The 21,246-nt window shown below is 42.3% G+C and overlaps 1 long non-coding RNA gene across 2 annotated transcripts in view; it reads left to right on the plus strand.

Annotated features, from left to right (window-relative positions):
• The first annotated feature begins 207 nt into the window (after nt 1-207).
• LOC141096181 (uncharacterized) overlaps nt 208-21,246 on the plus strand; it is a 227,499-nt gene continuing 206,460 nt past the window's right edge. Inside the window, exons 1-2 of one of the 2 annotated variants that reach the window (XR_012233606.1) lie at nt 208-287; nt 7,055-7,280. This is a non-coding gene — a long non-coding RNA (uncharacterized lncRNA). Of the gene's footprint in view, nt 288-341; nt 2,044-7,054; nt 7,281-21,246 lie in introns of those variants that run through there. The other variant, XR_012233607.1, reaches the window with a different exon arrangement.

The raw sequence follows: 21,246 nt of genomic DNA on the forward strand, positions 1-21,246 counted from the left end.
AACCGCGATGGAAAACCGCACGAAAACCGCAGGAAAAATGGAAGAAATCCGCAGGGCCAAAAAGTACGTCTGCACTCAGCCTCAGCGGCCAAATCCGCTGCGGAACCGCAGCAGAATCCGCAGCGTGTGCACACACCCTGAATCTACACTGTAGAAATGATAGGCTTCGTGGGGGTAGAAGGGTTAAGCTTTCACCCTGTTGATTGCCTCAGCTAAACCTGCTGTGTGACTGATTGCTGGAAAGTCTGGAAACCACTATGGGCTGTGCAGTGGCTGCTGGAAATAGGGTAAATATAAGGTTTTATTCTCATTTTTCACAATGCTTCTTGGTTGCACTTGGATGCCATGTTTCCTACACATCTTGCACATCTGATGGTTCATTGGCAAAATCTTTCAAACATGAGGTGGTAACGGGCTCAGCTTTGCTTAATTTAGGCCAGATGGCATTTGGTCTTGGAGGAATTTCTGAAAACTGGTGCAAAGGAAAATGTAATTGTTGCCTGTAACAACCAGGTTTGGCCCTGAGGCCTGTTGGCAAATGAAAGTAAAAATGTGGCTAGTTGCTACGGACCACGGCCCCACTTTTCCCAAGCTGGTGTAAAGTTTGAGGAGATGTATGAATCTTTGTCACCTTTGGCAACTGATCAAAAACGGATCAAACGCAACACCATCTGAGTGCTCTTTGATCTTCACCACCACTAGGCCTCCTCCTAAGAATGCTATCCATGGTTTTCTATGGGACCATTCTCATCTGATATTTTTTTTGTTTGTTTTATGTTTTTTAATTCGGACCAAATGGTCCATGGTAAATCTCATAGACATGTCCGAGGGTTAGATCAAAATCGGCAATGCAAGTGAATGAAAAACACACTCGGATGACCTCATCATGGACTCTCAGAATGGAGAACCTGTTGTGGTGTGGGTTTTTATTTTTTTTTTATTGTTTCCAAATTCGAGAAAATCAGAGGACACTCGCACCATACGTTGATGAGAGTAATCAGTTTTCTCTTATGTGTGAATGAGGCCTTAGGGCTCATGCAAATGTCCGTGAAAATGCAACGCACAGACTGGCAGCGGCTCACCGGTGCAAACACGACAGCCATATAGAAATATCGCAGAGCCATGGCCGGTCCGTGGGTTGTGGACTGAGATCTATGGACATCTGAATGAGCCCTTTGTAGGTGTTTTTTTTTTTTTGGTTTTTTTTTTTGCTTACGAGAAAAATGAATGGTCACTTGGCCCAAAATGTATGAAAATCAGATCCAGCACACTGAAACTGTGTCCAATTGTTTTTTTTTTTACACATGAGGAAAAAACCAATGTGTGAGTTTAGCCTAAAACCTCATTCATACTTACGAGGTTTTTTTCTTGAAGGTGTGCTGGATCAGATTTTCATCAGTGGTGTGTCTATTTTTACCATTGGTGATGGCTGATATGCAATTAAAAAAAAAATCATGATGACTGTCCATTAAAAGCCACAGATATGTGAACAGGACAAAAAAAACATATGTCTGGTACCTTGGGATTTTTGTATTTTGTACATGTGACAAAATGGACTATTTCTCTTCATTAGGTTGGATCAGGTTTTCATCCATTTTTGATGCACGTTTCTGCTTTTTCCTCCAGTTTGCTATCCTTTTTTTGTATCATTTGAAATAAATGTCAACCTACTTCCAAATGTAAAGAAGAAAAAAACACTCCTAAGTGAGGCCTTACCCTTAAGGTCATATTAATGTGTAGTGTAAATGCTTTATGCTTTTTTTTTTTTTTTGTGTAGAAATTTTCTGCGTCCCACAGTTCAAGCAATGTGGATGTGAAAAAAAAATCTAAAAAAAAGTAACAAACGCAATAATCAGAAAAGTTATGGGCAGCAGGGTGGCTCAGTGGTTAGCACTGCAGCCCTGAAGCGCTGGGGTCCTGGGTTCAAACCCACCATTTGTAAGCAGCTTGTATGTTCTCCCCGTGTTGCGTCATGGGCAAATAAGCTGAAACGCGCGTCAGGAGCAGCATGCCATCTTCTTACAGCGAGACTACAACACTCTAGTAAGTTATTGTTCTTGCGTACATCTGCTTATCATCCATTTAATTAGTCTCTCGCTCTATTTTATTACCTTTCCACTCCCTTTTTTTTTTTTTTTTTTTTTTTTCTTCACATTTTTGCATACATGGTATGTGCACCTAGGTTATTGTTATAGCCTTATTTATATATTTTTTGCTTGGCACTTTTTGCACCTACACTTTATCAATGTTAGGCTAGTTTCACACTAGCGTTTTGAGGCGCAGCGGATGCTCGTTGTAAAGCTCCACCCCCCTGCCACACCTCCTCCGGTCAGCTCCGCCTATGGGCGCATGATGCTGCATGCGACCTGCGTACCCTATATTTAGCATTGGGTATGCAGGCCGTGCGCAGGTATGCTTTTGCCGGCGCATGCGTCCTTTTGACGATGCGCCAAACGCATGGTGTTGCATTTTGGCGCAGCGTCATGTGCCCATAGGCGGAACTGAACGGAGGAGGCACGGCGGGGGGGCGGACCTTCACGGCAAGCGTCCGCTGCACCTCAAAACTATGTGTGAAACTAGCCTTACACATATATGATTTTTATTTATGGCAATTTTATTAAGTGTTTTGTATGTTTCCACGTTTATTACCTGGGGTAGTGCAGAGATTTTTTTATATTAATTGCTTTGATGGCGGCCTTGTAATATATATTTTTATTTTATAAAATTGTGATTTCTTAGTATCATTGTCGGCTGCAATCCTGATAAACCATACAACACACTGAACACATTTATGGTGATCTGTAAATGGTGTAAAATAAAATTTTCTTCAATTAAACCCATAAAAAATTTTGCACAAATGTACAATGGGGAAAAAAGTATTTAGTCAGCCACCAATTGTGCAAGTTCTCCCACTTAAAAAGATGAGAGAGGCCTGTAATTAACATCATAGGTAGACCACGACTGTGAGAGTCAAAATGAGAAAACAATTCCAGAAAATCACCTTGTCTGATTTGGCAACATTTATTTTTCAAATTATGCTGGAAAATGTCACGGATGTGTTCTGTGGAACCACTGTGCCACGGACTGCGGAGAGTCTGGAGGGGCGTGACTAAGCGATCACCTGACTGTTCACTAGAGCCTTTGATGGTGAAGTTAGACTTGGCTCCTGATGAACGCCAGGTGCCACTCCAGGACAGACCAATGGTTGTGCAGCAGCTGGACCCAGAAGGATAGACTGGATGGAGCAGTAGGCAGAGCTTGCCTCAGAGTGCAGCTGACCAAGTTTGTATCAGAGTGCAGCAAGCAGGACTTGAACTGGTGTGCGCCCTTACACAACATAGACTGTAAACAGGAAGGATGCTCAGGCATCTCCCCAGTGGGGAGGAAGTAATATATACATAATGTCTCACAGCCATTGGCTGGGGAGGAAATAGCAAGTGTGCGCGCTGACCCTTTAAGGCTAGTTTCACACTAGCATATGGCAGAACTGCGGAGGGTTGCAGACTTCCTCCGTGAAGCTCCGCCCACTGCTGCACCTCCTCTGTTCAGCTCCGCCTACGTCGGCATGCGGCCTGCGTTCCCTATCTTTAGCATTGGGTACGCAGGTCATGCCAATGTATGCGGATGTCTCCGTATGCGTCGTTTTGACGGTGCCACAACCTGCGTCAAACACAACTTGTTGCATTTTGTTGTGGTTGCCGCACTGTCAAAATGATGCATGCGGAGGCTTCCGCATACACCGGCATGACCTGCGTACCCGATGCTAAAGATAGGGTAAGCATGCCAACGTAGGCGGAGCTGAATGGAGGAGGTGTGTCAGTGGGCGGAGCTTCACAGAGGAAGTCCACATCCCTCCTCAGCTCTCCCATACGCTAGTGTGAAACTAGCCTAAGAGGGCGGGAGCACGTACACACGTGCCCTAAGGACATGGCTGGAAAACCGTCTGGAAGCATGCAGAGCATGGGCAAGGGAAGAACTGGCTGCAGCATGGGTGAGTGAAGAGCAGTCAGAGCAGGGATCCGGTGTGGTGCTAACAGAAAATAAGTATTTGGTCACCTAAAAACATGCAAGATTTCTGGCTCTCACAGACCTGTAACTTCTTCTTTTAAGAAGCTTCTCTGTCCTCCACTCATTACCTGTAGTAATGGCACCTGTTTGAAATTATCAGTATAAAAGACACCTCTTCACAACCTCAAACAGTCACTCTCCAAACTCCACTATGGTGAAGACCAACGAGCTGTCAAAGGACACCAAAAACAAAATTGTAGCCCTGCACCAGGTTGGGAAGACTGAATCTGCAATAGGTAAGCAGCTTGGTGTGATGAAATCAACTGTGGGGGCAATAATAAGAAAATGGAAGACATACAAGACCACTGATAAGCCTCCTCGATCTGGGGCTCCACGCAAGATCTCACCCCGTGGGGTCAAAATGATCAGAAGAACGGTGAGCAAAAATCCCAGAACCACCCAGGGGGACCTAGTGAATGACCTTTTATAGAGCTGGGACCAATGTAACAAAGGCTACCATCAGTAGCACACTACGCCACCAGGGACTGAGATCCTTCAGTGCCAGACGTGTCCCCCCTGCCTAAACCAGTACATCTCTGGGCCCTCTGAAGTTTGCTAGAGAGCATTTGGATTATCCAGAACGGTATTGGGAGAATGTCATATGGTCTGATGAAACCAGAGTAGAACTGTTTAGTAGAAACAAAACTCGTGGTGTTGGGAGGAGACAGAATGCTGAGTTGCGTCCAAAGAACACCATACCTATCATGCTTTGGGGCTGTTTCTCTGCAAAGGGACCAGGACGACTGATCCGTGTACATGAAAGAATGAATGGGGCCATGTATCCTGAGATTTTGAGTGCAAACCTCCTTCCATCAGCAAGGGCATAGAAGATGAAACGTGGATGGGTCTTTCAGCATGCTAATGATCCCAAGCACACCGCCAGGGCAATGAAGGAGTGGCTTCATAAGAAGAATATGAAGGTCCTGGGGTGGCCTAGCCAGTCTCCTGATCTCAACCCCATAGAAAACCTTTGGAGGGATTTGAAAGTCCGTGTTGCCCAGCGACAGACCCAAAACATCACTGCTCTAGAGGAGATCTGCATGGAGGAATGGGCCAACATACCACCAGCAGTGTGTGCCAACCTTGTGAAGACTTACAGAAAACGTTTGACCTCTGTCATTGCCAAGAAAGGATATATAACAAAATATTGAGATGAACTTTTGTTAATGACCAAATACTTATTTTCCAACATAATTTGCAAAATAAATCTTTCCAAATCAGACAAGGCGATTTTCTGGATTTGCTTTCTCATATTGACTCTCATAGTTGTGGTCTACCTATGATGTCAATTACAGGCCAATTTCATATTTTTTAGTAGGAGAACTTGCACAAATGGTGGCTGACTAAATACTTTTTTTCGCCACTGTAATACTTTAGTGTTAGGAAAAAATGGTACTTAAAAAAATGAAAGATTGTTTAATAAAAAAACGTGTTTCATACCCAGCGGTTCATTTTATATATTTTTAACCATTTCCTGTCCTATTTGACTATAATAAACTATTTTCCCGATGTGAAGGGTTAAGCAGTTAAGGTTTATTTCCAACATGCCAAGAGATATGGGTTGGAATTTCTGCACAGTGAACTTATCTGAGCAATTAAACAGAAAGCTTCAAGAGTAACAGGAAATCCATAGGCCACAGACAAACAAATTGTCTTGTAGCTTTCTGCTCCGTATGGATTAGCTGAGGTTTTTCATGACAGACTACGTCCATTCAGAAAAAATTATGTTTATGCTTAATTAGTCCGGGCATGGGACTGGAGCCTCTCACCTGCCTAGAGGGCTTGAGTTATTTTCCTGTACAGTCATAGATTTGGAGCTAGAAAATCTTCCCTCTAATCCTAGCTTAATGACAATGAAATCACGGAATGGCTGCAAGCGCTGATGTGTCACTTCCAATGCATTTATCTTTACCTAGAGTTGTAGACTTTTTTTTGACACCACATGACACCAATTAAGGGGTAATGTTCCAAATGGTCCTGGATGGAGTCTAATCTTTAGAGAAAAAAATTGCACCCTTTCTCCATTTTAAACCAATCACAACTTCCAGTCATGGAGCATACAGGGAAATGGGGCTGCAGGAAAATACTATATCAAAAGCTCTGTATCATGCAGTTGAAATATGGACACCTTGCCTTCTACAGTGGTGGTCCGAATATGACCATGTGAAACCATCCAATACTTCTGGTCCATAATTGGACATTTCCAGTTCCTTTCTTTTATCTCCACTACTATTTCCCATTAATAACTGGGGGCAGTCGATAATAAGATGGAGTCCATATAACAAAACTTGTACCCTGTCCAAATTCTGAACCCAATGCGACTTCCAATCATGGAGTTTCCTGGGAAACCAAGCTAAGGGAAAGCACTGTATCAAAAGTAGGGTGTCGTTCAGCTGTAATATGGGCACATACCACTTCTACAGTGTTGAGACATGGTGGTCTAGGTGTTGTGGACCCAAAATGACTGGGAAACCAGCCAAAGATACCTCTAGGCAAGGACTTCCAAAATTAGACATTGTCAGTTCATTTTCTTCATATGCACCACTGATAATGGAGGGTCTACAGTTATAAAATGGGGTCCATATAAAGAAAATAATTTCCTCACTGTCCCAACTCTGAACCCAATGCTATCTTGAATAATGGAGCTTGGAAGTGAAATGGAGCTGTAGGAAAGAAATTCATCAACAGTTCGGTATCACATAGTTTTAATATGGGCGCATGGTGTTCTACAATGTTAAATGAGGCGATCCAGATGTTGTGGTCCTAAAATGCCCATGTGAAGCCAGCCCAAGATACCTCTAGGTAAGGACTTCCAGAATTACACATTGCCAGTTCCCTTCCTATATCTGCACCTCTCACACTGATCAATGAGGACAAAATTAGGATGGGGTAAATATTAATAAGTTCCTATGGTTGCTTTTGGGTCAAGTTTTTTACAGTTTAGTTTTAAGGGCTTAGAGTAGCTAATTTTTTATTTTTATTTTAGGTGCCTCCAACAGCCAGATCTGAGCTACTACTGGTCCATTCAAAGGTTGGGTGTTTCTCCAGAATATCACCATTGTTCTTGAATTGGGAATGTCCCCTTAAAGGGATTCTTAACTAAGATAGATATCTTTTAGATCTGGACTTTTTTTTTACTAAGTAATATCAAAACTGAACAACTGGGTCCAATTTGGTCCATTGGATGAAGAGTCTTGAATGGACAAGGAAAGGTAAGCGCTATCCCGTTGTCATGTGATTCTTAACAACTCTACTGATAGGTTGAGGGGTGGGGTGAAGAAACTTTATTTTCGTCATTGTTAATAGGCTGCCATCACTGTGAAGGATTATTTATTGCGTGCCATGCAGCTTGGCGTGGTCCTCAGGAAAAGCTGCCTATAATAGATCGGGAAGGAGAAGTATGAAGTTGTAGTTAATTAATTCTAATGGAGCATGATGTAACTATGAAAAAACTCTGTCTTGTGTATTAATTACCTGCATTACCAGAAAAACAACAACTTGCAAGTAACCAACATTTTTCATCTTCTACATTTACAAACATGCAGAAAGCTTTGGATTGAGGTTTTCCAGATAATAGTGTGGTTTCTGAGCTAAGAGCCGTATTTATAATCATTTATTATGGTTTTTAGTACAAGCTTTCTACTAATTTTCTGAAACTGTTATAGCTGACAATTTAACGTTGTAATTTGCTCTGTGAGTAAAGACTTCCAGCTGATGTGTGTTATGTCTTCATTGATTCATGGAGCTTGTAAACATGTGATCTAGGAGAGCATCACAATGTTCGTATCACATTTACAATAACGTTTGAGTTCGCAACACACACAAAATATAATTGAGCACTGCTCAGAGGCATAACTTCGGGGTACTGACAAAAAATGTATTCTGTGTGATTGATACCGAGTGGAGCCAACATGCCACTTCGCATTGACCAGTAATTTTTGCCCTAGTCAAATGACTAAAGATACATTTGTGTGGGCTAATAATCACTTAAATCATTGTATGACAGCAATTAACCTATTAAAGCAGCATTTAAGTGGCACGTAGGGATGAGCGAACCTAACGATCAGGGTTCGGTCCGTTGCTGAACCCCGAGCACGGACTTCTAAACGGAAGTCTGTGTTACTGTTTGGGTTTGCCAGCCAAATAAACCCTGTTGAAAGGCTGCAGTGCAGCCATATCTACAATTTTTAAGGCTGTGGGAACTTCAGGTCCTATGACAACCATGCCAAATATTGCACTATATGACCAGGCCTGTATAACAGTGATAAAGGAATAAATAAAAAATACCGCAAGTCTTTTTTTTTTTTTTTTTTTTTTTTTTTTTTTTTTATAACCAACCAAGGGAAAGCAGACAGCTGTGAGCTCTCCTTATGCTGAGAAGGGGGCAATATCCATGGACCTTCCCAGCCTATTCACATCACAGCCCTCAACTGTCTGCTTAACCTTTACTGGTTAATAAAAATGGGAGACCCAAAAAAAAAAGATATGGGGTCCGCATTATTTTTAATAACCAGCATAGTCAGAGCAGACAGCTGTGGGTTCATATTAGTAGACTGGGAAGATCCATGGATATTGGTCCCTTTCCAGCCTAATAATACCAGGCCTCAGCCACCCCAGAAATTGTGCATCCGTTAGATATGCCATTTCTGACATTTAGCCTTGGCTCACCACTCATCATTATCTGGCCCTTCTCAGCCTAAAAATACAATCCCACAGCTCTCTGCTTTCCCTTATCCAGTTAATAGAAACAGGGGAGACTCCAAGTAGTTTTTTTTTGTATTATTTTAAGTTATTAGGTTAAATAAGGCTAAATACCCCTTTAGTGGCCATGAAAGGCACTAAAGGTTTCTAGTTATTATACGTAGGAGGCTTGTGACATTAAATATCTACCAGACATATATCTATCCATCATTTCCCTATCCATATTTGTTACCCCCACTTTGTTACCTTTTTCAGCCCCTTACCTCTTACCATCCCCATTTATAGCCATTTTACATCTCACTACCTGTGCACTTGACCCGATCCCATCCCACTTCATCCCAAACCTCACCACAGTCTTCATCCCAACCCTAACCCATCTCTCAATTTATCACTAACAATTGGTGTTTTCCCCTCAAGCTTTAAACATGCCTCAATCACACCTATCCTTAAAATAAACCTCTCTTGACCCATCCTCTGTATCTAGCTATCACCCTTTATCACTTCTCCCCTATGCCTCAAAACTACTGGAACAACACGTCCATCTTGAGCTATGCTCCCACCTCTCTTCTTGCTCCCTCCTTGACCACTTGCAATCCGGCTTCCGGCCACACCACTCCACTGAAACTGCCCTAACTAAGGTCACCAATGACCTACTAGCTGCCAAGGCCAAGCGACACTACACTGTCCTCCTCCTCCTGGACCTGTCCTCTGCCTTTGACACAGTGGACCATTCCCTCTTACTACAGACCCTCTCATCTCTTGGAATCACAGACTTGGCCCTATCTTGGATTGCGTCATACCTAGCAGACCGGACATTCAGTGTCTCCCATTCGCACACCACCTCCTCACCGCGCCCCCTATCCGTCGGAGTCCCGCAAGGTTCAGTCCTAGGGCCCCTGCTCTTCTCCGTTTACACCTTCGGCCTCGGACAGCTCATAGAATCTCATGACTTTCAGTATCATCTCTATGCTGATGACACACAGATCTACATCTCTGGACCAGATATCACCTCCCTACTAAACAGAATCCCTCAATGTCTGTCTGCTATTTCATCCTTCTTCTGCGCTAGATTCCTAAAACTTAATATGGACAAAACAGAATTAATCATCTTTCGCCCATCTCGCGTGACCCCCCCAACGGACCTATCCATTAAAATAAATGGCTGCCCACTAGCTCGCTGCCTCGGGGTTATCCTTGACACTGATATCTCTTTCAAACCACATATCCAAGCCCTTTCCACTTCCTGTCGACTTCAACTCAAAAATATTTCACGGATCCGTTAAATTCCTCAACTAAGAATCTGCAAAAACCCTAGTCCATGCCCTCATCATCTCCTGCCTTGACTACTGCAACCTCCTGCTCTGTGGCCTCCCCTCTAACACTCTCGCACCCCTCCAATCTATTCTTAACTCTGCTGCCCGATTAATCCACCTGTCCCCCCGCTATTCCCCAGCCTCTCCACTCTGTCAATCCCTGCACTTGCTCCCCATTACCCAAAGACTCCAGTTCAAAACCCTAACCATGACATACAAAGCCATCCACAACCTGAGTCCTCCATACATCTGTGACCTAGTCTCCCGCTACTTACCTGCACGAAACCTTCATTCCTCACAAGATCTCCTTCTGTACTCCCCTCTTATCTCCTCTTCCCACAATCGCATACAAGATTTCTCCCGCGCATCCCCTCTACTCTGGAACTCTCTACCACAACATATCAGACTCTCGCCTACCATGGAAACCTTCAAAAAGAACTTGAAGACCTACCTCTTCCGACAAGCCTACAACTTGCAGTAACCACGGATCCACCAAACTGCTGCATGACCAGCTCTACCCTCGCCTACTGTATCCTCACCCATCCCATTGTAGATTGTGAGCCCTCGCGGGCAGGGTCCTCTCTCATCCTGTACCAGTCGTGACTTGTATTGTTTAAGATTACTGTACTTGTATGTATTATGTATACCCCTCCTCACATGTAAAGCGCCACGGAATAAATGACGCTATAATAATTAATAATAATAATTTTACAGCACCGAAGTTTGGATCCCCATTGGCTTCTTTGGGGTACGAGGTCAAGTTCAGGTACCCAAACCGAACTTTGGACTAAAGTTTGGCTGAACCTAAACTTCCACTGATCCTTTTCATCCCTATTGGCACGATTCCTTTGACAAGACATTTGGGGTGCACATCAGCGAACCCCCTGGAATGTGATTGTGGGGCGCCCATGGCTTGCCTTCCATACCACAAACTTGGGACACTGTATACTTCACTACATATAGTATAATATAGATAGAAGGTTCAAGTCACTAGGGTGCATAAAAAAGTAAAGACTAATGCTAAAAAAAATTGGGGGTTTCTTACACCTTATTTTTTTTTAGTCACACTAGGGACTTGCATCTGAGAGCTACAGTATATTATTCTCCAAATACAAAAGTTAAGACATGTTGCTGTCACCATGTCCACAAAAGTCTCATTTATGAGAATATAAAATTGTTTAACCTGTATAATTATAATGCCACAATTGCTATTTCTTTGGTCACCGCACCACCTCAAAAAATGCAATGCATCATATGGAGCTCAAGATGATACCAACGAAAACAATAGCTTGTGACGTAGCAAAAACAAAAGCGCTCCCTGAGCTCCATTCACTGAAAAATAGAAAAAAAGTTACTGGTCTCAGAAAATAATGGCACAAGCCAATTTTATTTTTTATTTTTTTCAAAGATTTAATTTTTTTTAGCCAGTAAAATAGAATAAAAACTATATAACACTGGTATCCATGTAATCGTATTGAAACAGAGGATCCTGTTGTCAGGTTGTGTTTACAGCATATTTACGTCATAAAAATAAAACCAAAAAGACAATAAAACCAAAAATACTTTTATTTTTTGTTTGTTTTAATACATTATATGGAAAAATGAAAGGTGGCTTTCAAAAACTGCAACTCGTGCTGCAAATAACAATTTCTTGCATAGCTACGTTGACGCAAAAATAAAAAAGCATTGACTCTTGGATGCAGCGTAAAACGGATATAGATAAGCAATGTTAATTTATGGGCCTAATTATACATCTGTAAATGGGCTTTAAAGGGAACTTTTCGGCAACTTTTTTCCCACCTAAACCATTAATAAAGCTCTTTAAAAGATAAGCCAGTCAATTCCTTAATGATTGCCAAGTGATGCTCCAGAAGCAAGAAATTGTGTTTTGTAGTTCAGTCTGGAAGTGTATTGAGGTGTGATGGTGCACTTACAGCTTCTCAGTGTCTGCTGTAATCCTGGACTAGCAGCACCCTACCTTGGTTGATTGACATGTCAGTGGCTAGTGAGGCGGGGATAACGACTTTTCAATTGGCTAGGGGAGGTTCCTGCTAAATCAGGAATACAGTAGAGACTGTGAAGCTGTAAGTGCATCTTTGTTCCTCAATGAACTTTCAGACTGAACTTCAAAACTCAACTTTTTTACAGCTTGAAGTGGCACTTTTGGATAATAAAGAGTTGGAGTGACTTATCTTAATGCACTACACAGTCAAATGAGTGTTTTGGGAGGCTAGAAATTTCAGACACGTTCTTTTTTTTTTTTAAGGTCTCATGCACATGGATGATTTTATTGGATGAGTTCTATCTGTGGTTTTCATGGATAGCACTTGTACCTTTTAATCTATGGGGCTGTGCACGTCTGACTTTTTTTTTTTTCTTTTCCTCAGAACAAGTGGTCTATAGAATAAATCTGGAGACATGTCCGATTTTGATCCAAATGTTGGCTCAAAATCGGGAATGGAAGTCTTTGGGTCTGTAAAAAAAAAAAAAAAATCAGACCAAACTCTGAGGACATCCACATTTAGTCCAATTTTCATGGACAGGAGTGTCAGAATGGAGAAGGTAGAGAAGATTATTTTTTTTCTTTCTCTCCATGTCCGAGAGAAACTGCACTCTGATCATTGGACTGTTTTTCTCAGATGTGGAGAAAACAGTTGTGTGACCCTATCCAAATAGAGAAACTAGCCGAAAATCCACCCAGCTGCAGTGACCAAAAACCAAGATTACCAAGCGCCCAAAGTTGTGTAAGAAGATGAGTCAAGACGGAGTCAGCGGTGTGCGGTGCCCTTTAAGGCCGGAACTATCGGGGCTGTCACCACTGTTGGCAGGAGAGACCTTTCTGTCAGACGGTAGGAGGCGCGGGGTACAAAAGGAGACCTGAGCGTGGGAACGGAGCAGACTTGGCAGGAAGGCGACAGGAGACTGTTGACTTCCTCGCCGCTGCTGATACTGACAACTCCACTTTTTCCCGGACCTCCGTGTGCTAACCTTAAGACTTTTCGTGATGCTATTAAGTTACCGACTGTACCTGCACTGTTGGATACCCCTGTTTTACCCAAGTTACCGGATCAACTGTTTAGAGACTACTCCGAAAGACTGCGAGCTGTTGCGTCTTGTACACGTGCTCACGACCCGTGCCTGGCGCCATCTCTGTGGCATCCACGTAAAGGACTGTTTCCACGTTCCAGCGCACCCAAGACAAGCAGGACTGGATCCCTTAGCACTGTCAGGCGGCTGTGTTACTCGTTTCTCCGAGGCAGAGCCAGAGACTTTGTGCATCATTTTAGACGCCACCGGGAGATTTTCCAGCCTTCCTCCTTGCCAAAACTGCAACTGATAAGTTTCCCGTTTATTTTGTATATTCTTTTGCTGATTGCCTTTGCCTCCCCTGTGTGGAGTATTACTTGTTCTTGATTGTGCAGTAAATCCTTGTTAACCCCTTCTCTGTTTCCGGTTACTCACTGCATCCCGCATTCCTGCTCATACTCTTACAGTTGTACCAAGCATGAAGTGAGAACTTTAGCTCTCATTGCTCCTTCCTCAGACTGCAACAGGCAACAACTTAAACAATCTATGATATCGCTCAAGACTTTTCCATCTCCAATCAGGAAACAATTGGCAAAGTGGTCTACTTTGGACCTCGAAAAACAATAGGGCTAGAAGTGGACGACCACACAACCTGCAAGATGGTATATAAACTAATGGTGGTATAGCTCTATTTACATATGAACCATGCATCCGAATGATCAATCCTATTGATTTTTCTTTGTCCGAGTGCCTTTTGACAGTGAACACAACGTATTAGCCAGGCTCCTGATGCCCTGCATATAATACCAGAGTAACTAATAACATCCTTTCGGTCCCAGAGCGCTCTCCTTTGATGTTATCATCTTTTTTTTTTTTTTTTACCGGAAAAATGCCTGATTATGGTTAAAAAGATGATGTGTGGTTTCTGTTAGTGCATGTGGTTGTATGAGAGAAGACCCCGGATCACATAGAGAAGGAACAGCTACAGTACGGCCGGCTCAAACTCAGCAATTGATTGCAGTGTTAAATTAGTAATGATGGATGATATTGCTATGCTTTTAGCAGTTTACAAAAGTAATATCTCATTACATTTATGGAGATCGGCTTGCATCTATGAAACTTTTTTTTTTTTTTCCCCTTTTAGTATCTTCGTCTTGTCAAGATAACACTAGCCTTTATTTAACCCTTTTTAGGACTGCAGGGTTGACTAACCATTAGACCCGTCAAACTATTCTTGTAGAATTTAGCAAATCTAGAGATTTTGGACCCCCAAAACACCCTGTGATATGCTAGGTTCTTTGGGGCCTCCCCAGCCTCACACATCAAAGCCCATTGTGGATGATATTTCTGCACCATCTGGTCATATCTCCTAATGAGGTCTTATTCAGGCGTCAGTATTTTCCATTTACGATAAAAACAGCCAGATGGGTGTGATCAGTTTTTCTAGTACATGTAGAGATTAGTGATGAGCGAGTATACTCGTTGCTTGGGTTTTTCCCGAGCATGCTCTGGTGGTCTCCGAGTATTTTGGCATGCTTGTAGATTTAGATTTCGTCATCTCAGCTGCATGATTTGCGACTTGTAGACAGGCTGAATACATGTGGGAATTCCCTAACTAACAGGCATTCCACACATGTATTCAGCCTGTCCAGCAGTCGCAAATCATGCAGCTGAGACGATGAAATCTAAATCTCCAAGCACGCCAAAATACTCGGAGACCACCCAAGTGTGCCTTGAATTCTGAATGCTTGATCTTTTGTTGCCTGACCTTGGACTTCGTTCTGACCATCCATCTGTTTAACTCCTTCTGCTCTGATCCGTTGTCCTCCTAGTATTCTGACCTTGGAACGTTACCTGACCACGCTTTTGTCTCTTCCTTCCGTTTATGGCGTACCCTCCTGGCTTCAGACCTTGGACTCATTGATTATTCTGACTCATGGCTCGGTGGTGAGAGGTGACTAGTTTCACACGTATGATGTCGATTTTGATCTGACCCTCATTCAAATTAGAAATGACTCCAATCTTTACCACTGACCACTCGAACATCTGAACAACCCCATAGAATATCATAGGTACGAGCGCTATCCGTGAAAACCATGGATTGCACTTGTATTGGAAAATTGATCATGTGAACAAACCCTAAAGAACACCAGAAGATCCACCACACACAGTATCATCCAGTGGGATTCCTCTCCCATCTTTGATCTTTTAATTTTGAAATATATTTAGAAATATTTTTTCCCTGCCTCTAATATCCCAATGCCTACATTTGTTAAATACATACATTTGTGAGGAAATCCTAAAATTTCCGTTACAAGACTTTATTCATTGGACTTTGTGAAAGAGTACCATTGGTTTATCGTGGTTGTTATCTCTGCTAGGAGTTTTTGTCACAGCAGAAGGGTTAGTTTATAGGATGGGCAAACACAGCAACTGCTTGCAGGCCCACGACTGTGCAGGACCTCCGTCTCCAGCTATGCTCAAATTTTTGAAACAATTGCGGAGTCATGTCTTCATCTTCATAAAGGCCAAGTTCAGACCATGTCTGTGCACCTTTTCTTGACTCTTTCAGGGAGTTTTTGGAACTTGTGAAAAACTAGATTCCTCTGGTTGTGCCATTGACTTCAATTAAGTCCGAACTATAATTCTGCTACAGAGTTGGCATAAGTGCCAAAATAAAGTGGTCCCCAAAGATTTCATCAATAGACACCTTGGATTGTCCACCACTCTATGGAATGGTGCGGAGATGACATTCTTTTCTGATGAGTAGGCGATCGCATTGCTGGGTATGTCAGCAACTAGAAAGTTTATTGGCTGCTAAAAATTGGTAAATTAAAAATGAAGGAGGAATAATCCGTTTATGGGTCTCTCCGAAGAATAAAATATAGCTACAGAGACACACCGGCCGTTTCCATTACACGTAGCTATTCTGTGGACAAACAAACCAAGGAAGATATTGCTGTGTATGCAAATCCAATAAATTCTGAGCTTCTAAATCATGAGGATGGCAAGTCCATGGCACAAGTGGGAGTCCCACATGACTGGGGATCAATACACGAGATTCTCTGTGTGAAAGGCTTGAAATATTTAGGAGGCGATGTGTAAATCCCTTTAATGAGCAATATACAGTAATGATGTGACATCCTGGAGGACAAGAATCACATCTATGTTACTTTGTAGCCTTCCTCCTTGATTTATCAACGTCCTATAGCTTTAAAGAAAGAAAATGCCCGTCGTATCATTTTGGAAAGAGGATTGCAAAAGTTCTCTCCTCCGGGCTCGTGCAGACGACTGTAAAAATTAGACAAGTGCTGTCCGTCATTTTGGCGAATGGTGCTGATCCCCAAGTCACACTTTAGGGCCACGCACGTGTCTGATTTTGTGTTTCACTGAAAAAAAAAAGTGGTCCAAGGAAAAAAATTGCAGCATGCACGAGTTGCATCCAATTATTGGATCCCACTCGGCCATTCAAGCCCGTGGGTCCATAGAAAAAAATCAGACCACACTCAAATGACATCCGAATTTTCATGGGCAGACTGAATGGAGAAGGTTGAGAAAATCACATTACACCTCGATCAGAGTCCAATCTGAGTGTGATTTGGCAAAATTGGACCAATTTTCTTGGATGAGAGACAAACAGTCGTGTGACCCTAGCCTTACTGATGTAATTGACTATTGTACCCTGACCCAAGTCCTCCAACATACCAAAAGAAATTGGATAAAGAACCTCTTGCTACGGAATACCCCCTCCTGGGCCCTTTTTTATGCGATTTTTTTTTTTTTTTTTTTTTTTTTCTTTTTGTCTTTGAAAAATGGAGGATGCACAAAACAGAAAGTATATTTAAAAAAAATTGTCTGAATTTTTGTAGAATCAAAACTGATCTGACCAATATAAAATATCTTGCCTTCACCAGTTATCCCATATTTTTGACTTCTGGGCCATCTTATTTCATGGAATCACCGTGACCAGAGATTCTAAACCCCATTGCATTGCCTCATCTGAAAATTGCATTCACCTTTAAGATAATCATAAATTAGCGTTATTATCAAGTCTCATTTCATAATTATCTTGCCGTGTAAACTGGATGCCGATTGCCCAATCAATAAGCAAAAAAACTCCTCCTTCGGGTGAAATGATCTTTTGTGCAGCACAAAAAAACTCATCATTCTCGGCGGTCCATCATATATAGAACCCAAATTGCTGCAAACAATGGCAACCTTTGTGCACTGAGCCATCTAGTATAGGTTGCTCACTGGGATTGATTTACTGAAGTCATTTATTTGAATGACTGCCGACTGGTAAAGCTTTAAGGATTGGCAGTCGTGTTGTGCCACCGGTCGGTCCATGTAACTGGACTCTTGCGCTACTCTTCAACTTGCTTTTCCTCTCTTTGGCTAAGGTCACAACACCATATTTTTTCTCATCCAAGGAAATGCTAATCACACCATGATTATGCTAATCACACCATGATCAATTTGTGATTGTAGTGTGATCCAATTTTCTCGAATAAGGATTAACCGAGGACGGATCTGATGTTTTATTGTATCGCACTCAGACCAAAAATATGGTCGCCTGCATGAGATCTTCCTGATAAGCATCTACTTCCGGAGGCTGACCCATCGGCAGGTCCTCTATAGACCGCCCCAGCCTAATTGTTAGTGAGCAACTCTTCCAACAGACTCCATCTTTATCCGTCTGTTCTTATCTCTTTGATATTCTGAATGTGTTCCTGTGAAATTGTGTGCAATCTTAAACATAATCTCTCGGCTACTTTATCATCCATTTGTAGTGCTCTTATCTAATTTGATGTGGAAATCTGAGCATTAACTCATTTTCTACCAAAGCTTGAAAAAATGAATTTGACAAAGACGAATGTACGTCTCGGTCTGCATCAACGCCAGTCAGGCAACTTTAATAAACTGCGTTGGAGAATTGGCATCTGTATTATTTTCAATGTCTTGACATCTCTGCCAGCATGTTTTATTTTTTTTTTTTTTCACTGCTTTTTTCCCCGCCACTGGATGTTTTTGAAAGACTTTATTAACCTCATGAATCCTGGGTTCGAATTACAATATTTATTATAAATTGTCCTGTCCCATCATGGCTGTGCTTTATAAACTTTATTTTATTGAGATTGGTAGCTCTATTGGTATAGAGAAAAGTGCAATATAGTTTATAAAAATTGATGTCATTTTATAACCCTTCTAAGATGTGTATCCAAGATCGACCATATGGTGGTCGCATGTTTCTGAAATTCCTACACTATTGAAATAATACATATTAGCGTTAGCGCCAATGTTTTATACAACTAGAGCTCACTTGCTCCATAATGGAAAGTTATTCAACCTTCAATTCCTCCATATTTCACTTGAAAGGAAAATAAGGTGGTACCTAAGGGCTCGCTCACACCACCTTATTTTCTGTCCGGACTGCACTCAGACCAATCTTATTCCAAGGGACCATGCTCATGTCTTTTTTTTTTTTTTTTTTTTCCTCCTAAACTGGCTCACCACAATGTCTGAATTTAATCCAATTGCCGGATCGCACTCAGCCATGCAAGTCAATGAGTGGGTGGAACTTATCGGACTCAACTCGAATGACATCTGAGAGCATTCTGACTTCTGAGCTCTGACACAATGGAGATGATGGAGAATTTTATTTTTCTCCTTCTCATCCAAAAGAATCAGATCACCCTCTGAGCCTCAATGTCGTCTTTCAGGGGTCATCTTCTGTAAGACCTCCTATACCGTTCCCCTCTCCAGGATACCTTCACTCTGGATAGCGGGTGATGCCATCTCCCTGGCCAGGACAATTTCTGCCAGGAGAGCCATCTGCTGTTGCGACTGAACCTGCTGATGCTGAAACTGCTGCTTTTACTCCTGCTGCTGTTCATACTACTAGATTAGGAGTTTTAGTCTCCTGTTTAGTCTGGTGCTGATGCTGCAGTATCTGCTGATTTTGCTGCACCTAAACTAATTGATTAACAATCTTCTTCATGCTTTCAGACTGTCTTCATAATGCTGTTCATAATGCTGTAACTGACTTTGCCCAGAACATTCAATCTTTACACTCCAATTGCCTGTTCTCTCTGAGACTTCACACATGCATTTCATCCTCCAATTGTAGGGATTCACTCTCTCTCTCATAAGCATTAGGCATTGGGTAGTGTTCACACAGGCAATGTAGGTGCAAACACATGCAGTCTTTATTGCTTTCCACAGGTTACACAGCACCAAAACATCAAAATCATAAACATAAATCCCTAGCCTGGTCCAGGTGCGAACTAGGCAGTATAGACCCTGACTATTTAAGACAGGACTGAGCTAGCCCTAGTTTGGTCAAACAAAATTGTTATCATCCAAAGCAACGACTGATACTTGTAGTTTGGTACAAACAACCTGTGCAGACTCTTCTCAAAGAGATTCTTTGCTTTTTTCACTATTCAATGTCGAGACACATCCAGTCTGCTCAACCTCCCCAGCAGACTGTCTTAGATGAACACCTAGCCTGGTTATATGCAGAGCTAGCCAGGAGTACTAATCAAAGCCCGCAGTGCAAGGATTTAATCCTAGCCTACCTGGAATTGATGCAATATGTGTATATATTGTCTGTTTGTTAGGAAATCCCTACATGTGTATATATTGAACCATAAAATGTTTATATATTGCCTTTTTGTTAGGTAAAGAAATCCTCAAATGTATTCAGGCTGTCTAGCAGCCACAAATCATGCAGCTGCGGCGACAGAAACTAAATCTCCGAGCACATCCAAATACTCGGAGACCACCAGAGCATGTTGGGAAATCTCGAGTAACGAGTGTACTCTCATCACTAATCATGACTGTTTCATCAAATTTGGGAAAGTTGTCATATATGTTCCTATTGCTGAGCCTGAGATGGTGGATGACACAAGGATTCTCATTTTTAATGGACCCACTTCCAGTTCTGGTTTTAAAAAAAAAAAAAAAACTGTGTGAAACCTCCCTAAGGCCTCTTTCACACGTCAGAGTGTGTGGTAAGTGTGATGACAGTTTTCACATGTACTGGAGACACTTGCACACGTAGACCTGTCCAAGTGAATGAATCTGTGCACCATGTGTTCATGGCCAAAATACACTGACACATCCAGTTTTATAACCACAGCACGGGCTGCAAACCGTCCCACACACGTGCACGCTGATGACACGCAGATGAAATCCGTGTGTCATCAGTGTGACACGTATCGGTGCCTGGGAAGCAGTGGTACTGTTAGCACTGTTCCCCAATGCCGGGTGCTGAAGACAGCTCTCATCATTCTCCCCTGCTCTGCCTGAGATAAGCGCTAGCAGGGGGAATGTTGAGCATTATATTCAACTGATAACAGTGAGAGCAGGGGGCGTCTGATGGTAGTATTCATCAGCTGCTACCTGCACTCTGTACTCTAAATAAATGAATTAATTAAAAAAACGGATTGGGGCCTCCCCCCATTTTTGACAACCAGCCTTGCTAAAGCAGACAGCAGGGGCTGGCAAGAGGCCATTGATATTTATTAGATGTGCCAATTCTGGTGCTTTGCCCAACTCTTCATATCTGTGGGTTTGATATCACCTTTGCATTGCCTGGTGACATCAAGCCCACAGCTTAGTAATGGAGAGGCGTCTATACGATCCTTGTTGTGATCGTTGCGGCTGTCTGACTCTTCCCTCAGGCAAAAAATAATCTAGTAGATGGTCTGCATATGTCATATGGTTGTTTGGGTTACAGAAATTGTAGGAAAATGTGCCTGGGAAAGAATGAACATACCTGTCCAATGGCCATCAAAACTAGATCAGGATATTGATATTAGCAGGAAGCATCTGAAGGTGTAAAATCCATATAGTATATCTATGAGCCCCTTGTTCCTATGGTCTAATTTTGTGTGGAAACATCAGAGATGTAACTCGAAGCTCCTGGGTCCCAATGCAAAATCTACAACATGGCCTCCAGCTACCAACATTATACTGGTGTCTGCAGAATGTAACTTCTACCTTTGCACCACCTTCCCTCGAGTCATCACTGGTTGCAACCATACACCCAGAATAGACTCAGAAAACGATAGTAGGGGCATATTTTTGGGTGGAGGGACACTTGTACGGTTGATTATTGAAACGAAGTGACCTT

This window comes from Dendrobates tinctorius, unplaced genomic scaffold (assembly GCF_039654945.1).
Source record: "Dendrobates tinctorius isolate UK_male_01 unplaced genomic scaffold, ASM3965494v1 ptg000009l, whole genome shotgun sequence".
Taxonomy (NCBI): Eukaryota; Metazoa; Chordata; class Amphibia; order Anura; family Dendrobatidae; genus Dendrobates; species Dendrobates tinctorius.